This window comes from Hyaena hyaena, unplaced genomic scaffold (assembly GCF_003009895.1).
Source record: "Hyaena hyaena isolate Hyena2069 unplaced genomic scaffold, ASM300989v1 scaffold_546, whole genome shotgun sequence".
Classification (NCBI taxonomy): Eukaryota; Metazoa; Chordata; class Mammalia; order Carnivora; family Hyaenidae; genus Hyaena; species Hyaena hyaena.
The window spans coordinates 60137-71733 of NW_024081179.1; positions in this window are offsets into that span (position 1 = coordinate 60137).

Consider the following 11597-nt stretch of genomic DNA (forward strand, 5'->3'; position numbering starts at 1 on the left):
CGATGCTGCCTGCATATCTGCTGCTTCCTCTGGCCCGCAGATCCAGCAATGGCTGGCTCGCCCCTGCTCTCAGTTCCGCCTCACTCTTCCCCTCGTAGGGGCCTTGTGACGAAATCAGGCCACTGGACAACCCAGGCTGGGCCCCGCTGTGAGGTCGGCTCATCCGCAACCTTATTTCTGTCTGCATCCTTAGTTCCCCTTTGCAGTGGAACCGGGTGCCATCACGTGGGCGTCGCTGGGGGGCGCTATTCTGTCTACCGCACACCCCCTTGGGAACAGCCTCCTCTCTCTCCTCAGCTTCAGGGGGTGACTTCCTGAAGCACTCAGTATCTCCACGCTCTAGTGGCCAAGGGCAGGCCACCAAAATGGCGTGTTGATTATTTTACATTAAAGCTACTTGGGAAGCCTCTGGTGTAAGGTCACTGAGACCCTCCCGTGGCCCCAGAGAGCAAGAAGTAAATCTCCCACATAAAAGGTGCGCTGTCGGTACTGAGAAGCAAAAAGACATCTTCATCACCAGAGACAGGAAATCTAGAGCCAAGAAGGCTGAATAAACAACCATGTTAACGTTTTGATAATCTCCTACCTAGGTCCAAATTGCACTTAGAATTCTTTACTAGTCAAAGCTCCCAGACGCTGAAAGTAGAACACTTTCACACTGCCGGTGGGAATGCAAACTGGTGCAGCCACTCTGGAAAAACAAAAAATTAAAAATAGAACTACCCTACGACCCAGCAATGACACTACTAGGTATTTATCCAAGGGATACAGGGGTGCTGTTTTGAAGGGCCACCCACATGCACCCCAATGTTCACAGCAGCACCATCGACAACAGCCAAAGTATGGAAAGAGCCGCAATGTCCACTGACCGATGAATGGATAAAGAAGAGGTGGTATATATATACAATGGAGTAGTACTCGGCCATCAAAAAGAATGAAATCTTGCCATTTGCGACTACATGGATGGAACTAGAGGGTATTATCCTAAGTGAAATTAGTCAGTCAGAGAAAGACAAATCTCATATGACTTCACTCATAAGAGGAACTTAAGATACAAAACAGATGAACATAAAGGAAGGGAAGCAAAAATAATAAAAACAAGTAAGGGGACAAAACATGAAAACTTACTTTAAAAATTTTTTTTAATGTTTATTATTATTGAGACAGAGAGAAACACAGCATGAGTGGGGGAGGGTCAGAGAGAGAGGGAGACACAGAATCCAAAACAGGCTCCAGGCTCTGAGCTGGCAGTCAGCACAGAACCCGACGCGGGGCTCGAACCCACGAACCGTGAGATCATGACCTGAGCCGAAGTCGGACGCTTAACTGACTGAGCCCCCCAGGCGCCCCCATAAGAGACTCTTAAATACAGAGAACAAACTGAGGGTTGCTGGAGGGATCTTGAGGGGGTTGGGCTAAACGGGGAAGGGGCATTAAGGAAGACACTTGTTGGGATGAGCACTGGGGGTTATACGTAGGGGATGGATCACTGGAATCTACTCCTGAAATCATTGTTGCGCTATATGCTAGCTAACTTCGATGTAACTTAAAAAGAAATAAATGAATAAATAAGTAAACAAATCCCCCAAACATCTGTTTTCTTTATCCTGCCAATTTCTCACAAATTTAGTGCTTCTCTGTCTAAAAAGTATAAAAACTGCCTGTCTTGGTCTCTTCCTTAGGTCTCAGTTTTATTATTAGGCCTCGTGCACACAGATCAAAGCTTTGGGTTTTTCATCCCGTTGACCCATCTCACGTCAATTTAGTTCCCAGTCCATCTGGAAGGATTTTTCTGCCCCTGCGACACTCTCGCCCTCGCTCCCCCAAATCCCCTCCCCCCGCCCGGGTCTGCCGGGGCCCATCTTTCCTTGAACCCGGTTCCATCCCGCAGGCCTCGTCCTCAGGGACTCGGCTCAGCATTCTAGAACAGTCCTCTGTTTCTAGGACAGTGCCTCGGTTTCCGAGGACCGTTTGGCTTATGAGTCCCTATGTTCCTCATTCCCTGCTCACAGAGACGGAAACACGCACGTGTCCACACTTTACTAAGGGACACAGAGCTTACAGAACCCGGCAAGCCCGAGATGCTGGCGTTGCCCTAGACACACACTGCAATAACCCACCCCCCAGGGTTGCAAAACAGGGGCTCCGTCCGGTGCTGGGTGTTTTTCGTGGGTGATCTCCCTCACTGCTTGACAGTCCTGAGGCAGGTGCTAATATACGTGCAGTGAGACAAGGAGATGCCCTGGGACCCTGCATCCGGAAGGTGCTAGAAGGGAAGCAAATCCCGCAGACAGTTCCAGAGTTCCTCCTAGAAGGGCTGGGGCTGGGAGGGGAGCTCCCACAGCAGCCTTCTTTCCTGATCCAAAGACTTCTGAGCTCCGAACATGAAGCCCGCTGTATCTGGAATCCGGAACCAGAAAGAAGCTCCCACAGCCTGAAGGCAAGTCCGTACAGTGTGTTTCCCCAGGTCACCCGCCTGGCTGTGAGCACTCGGAAAGGGGTCGGATGAAAGGGGCCAACCTCCAGCGGCCGCAGGACATGAACCCGGGCGCCCACACCCCGTTCTCTAAGAGTCCGGGATGAGCGTTATCAGCAGCTGGAACAGCACCGTCCCCACTGGGCGTGGGCGGCCGGACCTCAGTGCCCTGCCCAGGTCTGGAAGCTTGGGCATGAGGCACAGCTCGGCTCCGGGGTCTCCCCCACGTGCAGCACACACGCAACCTTGAAAGCCATAGAGCCTCTTGAATCGCACGTACGTCCAGGGGACACACAAGCACTGGTGGCCCGGACGGGGCCGCAGGAGAAGGGGGTGGGCAGGGGGTGTGGACAGAGGACAAAACAGCCCCCTCAGTTGGGCATAGGACGAACAGAAGGAGCCACCGTCCCTGTGTCAGACGCCTCGCTCCTGTACAGTGACCCGTTCCAGGCTTAGGAGCCTCCTGGAATGGAAGGCGTGTCTGCCTGGCAGGAGAAAAGTCCCGGGGATTCCCCAAAGGGCTTCACTTTCAGTTTCGCTCTTACGGTTTTTCTGGAGTTTCTCGGAAACCGCTTGGAAGTTCCCTTTTTATTTGTCTTAAAATACACCCCAGTAGACGAGCTCATGTCACATAGCAAACACTCTCTTCTCTGTGGGGTTTCCAGCCTCTTAGGCGACTACCCAGGGTCCGGGCTCAACTACTCACCTGAGTGCAATGTCGCTTCCCTCCCTCTTCGCTAGTTCAGGGGCTGCCCGGCAGGTTACACAGACCCCTGCTAGACTCGAGCCCACCCCTGGGCCCCCGGGAAGGAGAGCCAGGCTTCCTCGGAATGCCCCCTCACCTCCACGATGCTGGGCAGCACCCCTGAAAGGGTCCCAGGGAAGCCCCAGGCTGAGTCTACAGCTTGGGTGAGCTCAGGGCCGCGGCTGTGCAGCAGACACTGCGAAGACTCCAGCTCAGCACCATCCCCACGACCCCGAGGGCTTCCCCCTAACCCCGGGGCCGGTTCTCTCCCTCAGCGCTTACCAGCCAGGTTCCCCAGACAGAGCAGAGCAGAGCGCCCCTCCTTTTCTAGCATCAGATGATGGAGCTTAGAACCACGTGTGGTTCCCGTGCGGGGTGCAGGGGATGGCCCCTCTGCACTGGGGCAGCGGGCGATACGCCAGACCCATGAAGACTTTAAATTCACGTAGGGGCGCCTGGGGGGCTCAGTCGGTTAAGCGTCCGACTTCAGCTCAGGTCATGATCTCATGGTTCGTGGGTTCGCTGTCTCTCTCTCAGAAATAAATAAAACATTAAAAAGAATTTTTAAATCACATCTGCACGGTCCCTTTCTCTATGTCCTACATTCACATGTCCTAAGAATTAGGGTGAGAATATCTTTACACCTTTACCATTATTACTCTGCCAACCAAAACTGCATTCTGGGGGGCCTGGGGGGCCTAGTGGGTTAAGCGTCCGACTTTCGCTTAGGTCATGATCTCGCGGTTCGTGGGTTCGAGCCCCGTGTCGGGCTCTGTGCTGACTGCCAGCTCGGAGCCTGGAGCCTATTTCTGAGTCTGTATCTCCCTCTCTCTCTGACCCTCCCCTGCTCATGCTGTCTGTCTCTCTCTCTCTCCTAGAAATAAAAAATAATAATTAAAAAAAAAAAAAGTGCATCCTGAAGACTTCTGTGGTCTTACATGGAGAGAGTCCCCATCCCTTTTCACAGTTGCATACTTTTTAGCCCTCCAAGGACAGACCGTGATCTACTCAATCGTTCCCTTCTGCTGGGAAATAAATGAAATTTTCTCTTGAATCCACTTTACTGTAAGCCCAGTGGAATCCCAAACACATCTCTGAATATTTACCAGCTACTAATTATACAGCTGAAACAAATATTTTTAGTAAGCAGCAAATTCTACACTGGCTCCCTGACCCACAGAATAAAGGTTTGTGGATAGAAAAGACTTAACTAGAGGCCAATCAATGATAAAACAAGTGCTCAAGGGAATCCTAGAGATGAGGGCAGAATCAAAGATAGAAACACACTCCTACCTGACTCTGGACAGAGATACCCTGCGGGTCGGCCCCCAATCCGGCCAACCACACCCGTTGATACAAAACCCTCCCTCCTGGGGCACCGGGGTGGTTCAGTAGGTTGAGCATCTGACTGTCGAATTCTGCTCAGATCCTGATCTCATGGTTGGTGAGTTCAAGCCCCACATCAGGCTCCAAGCTGTCCGTGCAGAGTCTGCCTTAGATTCTCTCTCTCTCCCTCTCTGCCTCTCTCCAGCTTGTTCTCTCCCTCCTCCCATCTCTCAAAATAAATAAATACAACTTTTTACAACTCCTCCCTCCCGAACCGAATGAAATCTGCTTGCTTGCCCCTGCCCCCGCCCCCGCCCCACCCAAGTGGCCTAACTGCAGATGAGTGACAGCTAGGGTGTCCCCGGGCTTCTCCTGGGCTGGTCTTGGTGTTCAGATGCACATCTGGCCACCTCACCCTACCCAGCCAGCTTCCTGTCGCCCAAGGACTCAGTCGCTACTACCAGGGGACTGAAGTCCTAAAGACCTTTCGGCCCATCCCACCTGCCCGTCCCCCTCAGCCCTGCAGCCACGCGGCTCCCCCTCCAGGGCCAGCCCCCAAGACGAGAGCGAAACAGCCAGCTGTGTGCCTCGTGGCCCCTGACCGGCTCTACCTCTACCCGTCAGCGGCCCTCTTCCCAAAGGCTCATCCGCTGTGTGTGTGAGATCGAGCCTGGGTTCGCCCTGAGTCCTGGGGCCTAGTAGGGCCTCGTGCATTCAGGGTTCAACCGAGACCGGCTGAGTGAATGAATGAATGAATGAATGAGTGAGCATGTGGATGAAAGAGCCTCTGAGGCCCCACTTAAGGTGTGTGCCTTCCTGCAGTAGCTGTCCTGCTGGAGCGGGGGCTGGGCGACCCCCGGGCTCTGCTCCCTCTCAGGAGCCGTGGGCCTGGTAGCCGTGGCCCCCGCGCCCCACTGAGCAACCATATTTCCAGGAAGAAAATCCCGAAGCCTCGTGGTGGGCGGTCCCCACGGGTGTTGCCTAAGCGGGGCCGGGGCCAGGAGAGAAGGGTCTTCCCTCCCTCGGGTGCCCCTCGGGGCCCCACTTTCCACAGAAGCAGAATGACCCTGGGATAATCCCGCCCACATCCCAAATTCCCATGAAGCCAGTAAAACCATGCAATAGCCCCATGTTGTAAATTCTCCTTATTCATCTGATGCCCACTCGCCCTTTCAGAGGCTGCACGTGTGTCTGTCCCCAGCCCCCCCCCTCCCCTGGGGGTCTGCTGGCTGAGGTGGGCAGCTGGTGGGCATCCAGGAGGAGGCCGTGGGTGGGCAGCTGGCCCTGGCGGAGGAGGCCGTGTGCATGCGGGGAACCAGGAGACAGGCCCAGACCCCGGAGCCCGGGGGCAGTGTGTCCAGCCTGGAGTAAGAAGCTCTCCCTCCTGTATTTGTTCTGTCGATCCAGCTCAGGCCCTGTGGCCAGAGGCTATGAAAACGCCTGCTCTCTCTCCTAGAATCTCCTAGAACCCTAAAGAAGCAGGGTGTGGGGCCCAGGGGATGGGGACAGACGCTCTGGTCCTCACCCACCCTCCTTCCCAGGAGGGAGAGCGTGACGTCCGTGCCCCTGGGGTCCCCAAGAAGTCCCGCGTGGGCACAGCCTCCTCCGGGCGCAGGGGCCGCTCCCAGCCCCCCCGCCAGACCCACGCGGAAGCCCACCGCACCCCCTCTTCCTCCACTGGCCGACTTTCCAACAGCTTTGACGCCCATCTCCAGGACAGGAGAGCGGAGGTGGCGGTGGGGGAGAAGGGGTGGGGGTGGAGGCTGGGACCCCACACCCAGGAGGTGAGGAAGGGGAGACGGCCTCCTCCCGGGGCAAAAAGCCCAGGACACCTCAAGGAGGATCCCCCTCCAGCAGCGTCGAGGGGGCCACGTGAAGAGGTAAGTACACAGGCGAGGTCAAGGGAAAGGGGCTGCGGGCGGCCGCGGGTCGCGCTCCCGGCGGCGGCGGCGGGCGAGGGCGCCCCCGCCCGCTTCCCCGGAGCCTGGGCCGCGCGGCCCGCCCCGCTTCCCTGCCGGGTTCGGGGCCCGTCGGGGCCGCTGCACCGCCGGCTGCAGAGCCCGGGTGAGAAAAGGCCTCCGTCGCGGCTGCTGCGGGGAAAACCGGAGGCACGGGGTGGGGGCAAGCAAGGTCTCCGGGCTCCCGATCCGCGGCCGCGTGCCGCCACCTGGTGGCCAGGGCTGGGAGTGTCGCCGGCGTTTGGCGCTTGGCCCGCCTGATGGCAACTTGGCCCCGGAGAGCGCGATGAGATCTCCCCGGAAGACGAGCGAGAGGCTGATCAACGCGGGAAACTTTCCGAGTCCTGTTTCAATAAACATTTGAAGGCTCTGAGTTCTTCCAAGGAAAAACCCTCTCCAAAAAAAGGAAGGAAGGAAGGAAGGAAGGAAGGAAGGAAGGAAGGAAGGAAGGAAGGAAGGAAGGAGGGAGGGAAAGAAAGAAAGAAAGAAAGAAAGAAAGAAAGAAAGAAAGAAAGAAAGAAAGAAAGAAAGAAAGAAANAAAGAAAGAAAGAAAGAAAGAAAGAAAGAAAGAAAGAAAGAAAGAAAGAAAGAAAGAAAGAAAGAAAGAAAGAAAGAAAGAAAGAAAGAGAGAGAGAGAGAGAGAAAGAAAGAGAGAGAGAGAGAGAGAGAGAGAGAGAGAAAGAAAGAAAGAAAGAAAGAAAGAAAGAAAGAAAGGGAAAAAGAAAACAGAGCAGAGAACACAATGACAGTGATCATTATCGCAGCCCAGGCCCTTACTACACCGCAGGCCCTGATAAACCCCGTGGTTGTCCCGCAGGGAGCATGCACAAGTCCTAGGAGAGGGCGTTCCCACCGCAGGCTCCAACCCACGGCAAGAAATACATTCCGATGGGTCCCAATACTTGCCTGTATATGTGTATATGACCCCTTTTGATACTTTCTATTCTGTGCTACTTAGAGTTGCCAGATTTCATAATAAAAATACAGGATCCCGGGGCGCCTGGGTGGCTCAGTCGGTTACGCCTCCGACTTTGGCTCAGGTCATGATCTCACAGTTTGTGGGTTCCAGCCTGGCGTCCGGCTCTGTGCTCACAGCTCGGAGCCTGGAGCCTGTTGGATTTCGTCTCCTTCTCTCTCCACTCCTCCCCCACTTGCACTCTGTCTCTCTCTCAAAAATAAATAGACACTAAAAAATTTTTTTAATCAATAAAAAAGGCCTTTGGCCCATTTTTTAAAAATACAGGACCCCAGTTATATTTGGATTTCAGATAAATAAATAACTGACTTTGTTAGTATGTGTACATCCAACACAATATTTAGGGTATATTTATAGTAAAAAAGATACTTGTTTTGCAACTGAAATTGAAATTTAACTGGGTGTCCCGTATTTTGCTTGGAAACCTTAATTCTACTCCATTTGTTTAATGCCAGTTGCAATACTCCAACCCAATATCACAGCCTGCTAATGAGTCAGAGTCCCAGGTCCGAAGACATTGCCTTAGGTGACAGGGCCAGAAGCACTTCCTACTGCAGGGAAACCAAAGTCATTGGAAGAATTTGTATCCAAATTGGACAGTCACTTCCCCCGGCCTTAGCTACAATGAGCCACTTCCCCATCAATGGCCTGTGCACACAATAGCAAAATGTTGGGATTTTTAAAGTTGACTTTGGTGCACACACGTGACTAGGCGCAATTACTCTGTTTTTTAAACAAATATCCAGTGTGTTAAATTACAACATTTTAAAAGCTGGTTTTTAAGTATAAACAGTTTATGCTGTTTATAAATCCAGTTAATTTTCACAATCACAAGGGGTCTTTGATTTTTAGTCTCATTTACAAGAGAGTTCAAGTAAAAACTCTTAAACCTTTTAAAATATACATATAATTACTTTAAATACCTCCATTGCATAATTACAAACAAAACATTCCCTAGTACATGTAAATTGGTACCGCCACTGGGGAAAACAGTATGGAGGTTCCTCAAAACATTAAAATAGAAATACCATATGATCCAATAATCCCACAATTGGTTATTTACCCAAAGAAAACAAAAACACTAACCCAAAAGGTCCATGCACTCCTATGTTTAGTGCAGCACTATTTACAATAGCCAAGATATGAAAGCAACCTACGAGTCCGTCAATGAATGGATAAGGAAGACATGGTGTGCACGCGCGCGCGCGCATACACACACACACACACACACACACACACTATTATTCAGCCATAAAAAGGGATGAGATCATGCCATTTGAATCGACATGGATGGATCTACAAGGTATTATGCTGAGTGAAATAAGTCACACTGAGAAAGACAAATACCATATGATTTGACTCATATGTGGAATCTAAAAACAAATGAATAAACAATCAAAAAGCAGAATCAGACCTGCAAATACAGAGTACAAGCTGATGGTGGCCAGGGAGAGGGGGGTGCAAGATGATCAACACAGGGGTGAGGGGGACACAGGCTCCCAGTTACGGAATGAGTAAGTCACGGGAATAAAAGGTGCAGCACAGGGAACGCAGTCAGTGGCATTGTAGTAGAGCTGCGCGTGGTGACAGGTGGCAGCTACACTGGGGGCCAAGCGTCCCAAGATGTATCATGTCCAGTCACGACATGCATACCTGAAACTAATGTGACATTGTGTCAACTACACTCAAATAAAGAAATTAATTTAAAAATCCCTAGCAATGTAGTAAGTCTTCAGTCCTGGCACACAGAAGAAGCGCTTTCTTCCCACGCCCTGGCACACGGCGAGGACGCCCGTCGTGGAGACTGAGGGCAGCGTGTTTCCCGCGTGTGCACCCGCCCCCTCCCCCCACGCAGACCAGACCTCCTCCTGGAGGGGCGCGAGCACTCCCGCTTCGGGAGCCCGAGCATAACGACCACTTCTCACTTGCACTTCTCCCCCCGGCCCTTGGTCCACATGCGTGTGTGCGCGTGTGTGCGCGTGTGTGCGTCCTCTCTAATCACACACCCCATTTACCTGCCTGTCTCTCCTGCTTCCCTTAAACAACTGGACTTCTTGGTTCTCAGTGGGAAATAATTTTCTAGATGAAGCATTCCTAGTTGCCCTTTGGGGAAGATGACCAGGGTGGGACAGAGAAGCACATTCACAGCTGAAGGTGTGGGAGGGACCAATCTGCTCTGAACACAGTTCTATCATCTTTATGGAGGAAATCAGCCTTTCAAACACCTCAGGAATAGCAGGATCGAAGTTGGTGCTGGAGGCGATGGGACAGAGCCTGACGGAAGCTTCTAAGTGCAGTCACGAGGTCTGTTTCCTGAGAGACAGAGAGAATTTCAAGCAGTCTCCACCCTCAGCAGATGGAGCCCAATAGGGACTTGATCCCACAACCCTGGGATGACCTGAGCCAAAATCAAGAGTCAGACACTCAACCAACTGAGCCCCCCAGATGCCCCAATGGGGTTCCAAGAGTTTTACCCAAAGTCTGAATTCATCACAGCAGCAAGCACCCCACAGAGTTAACTTATCACTTTGGTATTCGGGTCAACCGGGAGCCCCCACACCCCACCCCCGCCAGCATCATCCAGGCACGGGACCCTCCTGTGGGCTCCCCAGCCATGCAAGAGGCCAAAGGCAGATTCAGCTCCGGATGAGTGCAGTACTCCATGTGCCCGGGGCGGGGTGGGGGGGTGGGGGGTGGAGGCTGAGCTACAAGCAGCAGAGGGTACCCATCGTCCCCCTAAATGGCACTTGATAGCATCCAGAGCTCTTCCAAACCAGTTTCTCACGGGCGCCTCCCAGACCTCTGAGAGGAAATCCGTGCCAGTTACGTTAGCTCCTGCTTATAGATAAGGCCGGCGGCGCTGACCGAGCAGCAGGGCGGGACCAGAGCTAGGGACTCCCTCACCACAGGGCCGGAGAGGGACCGGCCAGGCCCTGCTCGCGAGTGGGAGAAAAACTCATCCTCAAGCCAATCGATGCTTGAGGGAAAGGCGGGGGTGAGGACCCCACGCCCCCGGCCACGTGTTGCAATCAAAGTACCAGCACCACCCAAGGCAGAAACGAGCCTGGGTCCGAGCTGGTCCCCGGGAAAACTGGGGTAAGTCCAGGCCCCCCGAGGAAGGCCGCAGGACGGCTGACCCAGCTCCTTCAGCGTGTCTGCTAAACTCTCTCGGGAGGGTGACAGTTCCAGATCAGGGGACCCTACAGACAGAAGCGCCACAACCTGTCGTTCTCATTTCGATCCGGAATTGAATAACTCAGTAGCTGTAAAACATGCATTTTGGGGACAGAGCAATTTAAATAATGGACCTGGGGATCCGGTGGTATTTACCATCCGGTCTGATGGATGCAGTCTTCATTTTCTAAGCATACTTTTTGAGTAGTTCTAACAATTTATAAGGATTGACAGTTCATGACTCCTAGTCTGTCCCAGAGATTTTTCCAAACAACAAAGAAAATTATGTTACCTATTGTTTTATTTTTTTTAAATGTTTTTTAATGTTTTATTTATTTCTAGGAGAGAGAGAGACAGCGTGAGCAGGGGAGGGTCAGAGAGAGACGGAGTCACAGACTCTAAAACAGGCTCCAAGCTCCAAGCTGGCAGTCAGCACAGAGCCCGATGCGGGGCTCGAACCCATGAACCGCGAGATCATGACCTAAGCGAAAGTCGGACGCTTAACTGACTAAGCCACCCAGGCATCCTGTTACCTATTGTTTTAAAGACAGAACAAAACCCATTCTGCCTTGCAATTGCCACATGGTTCACTGAAGTTTTTCATAAATCTAAGATGTATAATGGACTCTCAGGATCTTATTTCTTCTACATCTTGAAATATTTGGCTATTTCATCTTGCAGAGAATTATTTCATCATTACTCATCAAGTATTCCCAAGTTAGCTAAAAAGGACTAAACCTAAAAGAAAATGGAAAGCCATGGAATTGTAAGGGCAACACCAAGTGAAATAAACTGTTCTCCCTTTTTCTTACATTGTTCAAGGTAGTGCGTCAACTTTCAAGAAGGTCTCAAAGTTTAGGGGCACCTGGGTGGCTTAGTCACTTAGGCGTCTGACTCTTGATGTCGGCTCAGGTCATGATCCCAAGGTTGTGGGATCTGCA